This window comes from Monomorium pharaonis, chromosome 6, assembly GCF_013373865.1.
Source record: "Monomorium pharaonis isolate MP-MQ-018 chromosome 6, ASM1337386v2, whole genome shotgun sequence".
Taxonomy (NCBI): domain Eukaryota; kingdom Metazoa; phylum Arthropoda; class Insecta; order Hymenoptera; family Formicidae; genus Monomorium; species Monomorium pharaonis.
Window position 1 is genome coordinate 6,846,474 of NC_050472.1, and position 3,287 is coordinate 6,849,760.

Genomic DNA, 3,287 nt, shown 5'->3' on the forward strand with positions numbered 1-3,287 from the left:
GAGGCACGGTAGTGCCTCGCGTCAAGTGTATGCGCAGCGAGGCACCACCGTGCTTCTTTTACGCGAGACGTCGTTTGCGAGAAGACCGTAGTTATCGGATCTCAATAACGACTTAATTGATTGATTTCTAAATAGGCTTAATGGATAGCTTACATCCGATTTATGTAATAAAAGTGTTTTTATTTTTCCGCTATATGACTTACGAGCGGAGGTATCGCGATTAGAAGTTTTCGCTCAAGAGTAAATTTGGTTTAAGAAACGTCGTCATCATCATCATTATCATTATTATCGTCGTCGCCCGGCGCTTAGGACGAATGATGGGGATTTGTACTGTTGTATCCTCCTTTATCTTTTGTGCTCACACATTTGACAACAAGGATGAACGATGCACCATGCGCCATGAAACGGAACGCACCATGTGTATCGTGATTGGTGAAAATAATCGAATCCGCGCCGCCGCGTGTCGATCGAGTGACAGTTCGAGGTTAGAGACGTGTTGACGTGTGCGAGGTTAGCGGCGAGTTAGTTTTTATTAGTGTTATGCATAATTATGCATATTACATCGTGGAGTACATCGTGGATTACATTGTAGAGGGAAATTTGCATAATCAGATAAGTTATACAGTTTTCATTTTTTTAGAATAAATAAACTATTCTGAGATAAAATTGATACTTTGTGTTATGTTTCCTTTTTTAGTTTAAAAGAAAGAGGAAGAATTACAAATCTTATAAGCCAATTCCAAAGAAGCTGAAGTTGACGGAAGAGCAGCAAGAAGCGTATAAAATCATTAATACTACAACCTTACTTACAAAGCTACTAGTTCTACGTTATTTACAAAGCTACTAGTATTGGATAGTAATGATTTGTTCCAGTCAAAATTTCTATATGGTAAGAAAATTTTTCTTTATACATTCACAAAGATCACATTCAAAAATTTTAGTTATTGTTTAATTAATGCTCTTAAACATATAATCATATGCCGACTTGGCAAACTTGAGAAGTTTCCGTGACAGCCACGCTTTTGTTCACTTACGTAAGATCAATACTTGTGTTATTCTTTTTTAGTTTTAAAAGAAAGAGCAAGAATTACAAATCTTACACTGTCAAGGTGTATCTTAAACTTAAACCAATTTTAAAGAAACTGAAGTTGACGAAAGAGCAGCAGGAAGTGTACAAATTCACTAATTCTACAACATTACTTACAAAGCTACTAGTTCCACAATGTTACTGACAAAGCTACTAGTACTGAATAGTAATAATTTGTTCCTGTTAATACTACAATGCTCACTATTTAGTTTGGATTTTAAATTTCTATATGGTAAGAAAAATTTTCATACATTCACAGATCATATTCAAAATTTTACGGTTATTGTTAATGAATCTATTTGTTTTTATTATGCTCTTGGAACATATAATTATGTGTCAGCTTGGCAAACTTGAGAAGTTTCTGTGACAGCCACGCTTTGTTCATTATTACAGCCGGCACATGATTATATGTTGCAAGCGCTTTAGTGAAACATGGACAAAATATGTTGCAAGCACTTTAAGTGAAACATGGACAAAATAGGTTTATTATCAATAATTGTAAAAGACAATAAAACATAATTTTGAAAGTACAATTATAATTTAATTACAAATAAAAAATTTTTTTAATGTCTTTGAATGCATGAAGAGAATTGCATTAATTATAATAATTGTTTCGGGATAGACATAGACATTACTACACAATATTATTCTCCCTTCTCTCCCCCCCCCCTCTCTCTTTCTGTCTATTTAACAATAATACTCTTTCTAGCACAATAATTATCATTTATTTATATGTGTAAATAACAATATGTGTAAATTGTTCACATTACAAGCTGGCATATAATTATATATATGTTCCAAGAGCATTAAGTGAAACAGAAACAAAATAGGTTTATTACTAATAATTGTAAAAGAACAATAAACATAATTATTATAAAAGTACAATTATAATTTAACTACAAATGTAAAAATTTTTTAATGTGATTTTTGTAAACGCATAAAAAGAATTGTATTAATTATATAAAGTGTTTCGGAATAGACATTATTATATACGCAATATTATTCTCCCTCCTCCCTCTCTCTTTCTCAAATCCTTCTAGCACATTTATTATACATTCATATTTAAAAATTAGGAATATATTTAATATTCCAATATTATTTAAAGTAACGTTAACTTTTATATATATTATAAAAGAAATGAGATATCTGACACTACAAAATGAGTGAAATCCCAACAAAATTACTTTTTTAAAAAAAGGTATAAAAAAGCGCCAAGTATACGCGCGCATGAAACGCCCTCAAAAATCTATTTTGTACAAAATAATTTTAATTTGGCACTACAAATGTAAAAAATTTTAATAAAATTTTCTTTTCCCCAAAATTTTCTTTTCCCCCAGAAACAGCAAATCATTAATTTTCTTTACAAAAGTAATGATATGAAGAAAATGCGCCAACCATGAAAATGGATGTTTATACAACTAAAACATCCACTTTTACAAATAATTATCTGTACAAATATTACAAATAAATATTTTAATACAAATTTTACTACAAAAACTTGGCGCCGCTAAAACCGAATAATTTGCCAGCTCTCTTTCTTTTTCTTTTGTACGTGCATCTCTGATTTGAGTGCGTGCGTGTGTGATATGTGTGTTAGTATATAATTTGTTCATAAGGAAGCGATTTTTAATATCTGAGTTTCTTAGGGTCGGTTATTCCAACTTCTTGATAAAACTTATCTACCAGTAGGTGTGTATCTTCATTTCTTTCCTTAAATAAATAGACAAACATATATTGATAGGTAAGTTTACAAAGAAGTTGGAACAATCGAGCCTTATGCGTGCGTATGTCGAATATGTCTCTCTCTCTCTCTCTTCTCTCTCTCTCTCTCTCTCTCTCTTCTCTCTCTCTCTCTCTCTGTCTCATGTGTACGTGTATAATATTATTACGCGTATATAATGCCATTGCGATTTCTATTGTAAAAAATTGTAATTTTAAATAATTATTATTTTATTATGTAAGTTAAATTGTAGGAAAGCAATTTTGTATTAAAGCAAATTATTCGGTTTAGCGGCGCCAAGTTTTTGTAAGTAATTAAAATTTGTATTAAAATATTTATTTGTAATATTTGTACAGATAATTATTTGTAAAAGTGGATGTTTTAGTTTGTTAAACATCCATTTTCGGGTTGGCGCGTTTTCTTCATATCATTACTTTGTAAAAAAAATAAATGATTTGCTGTTTTTTGGAAAAAAGAAAA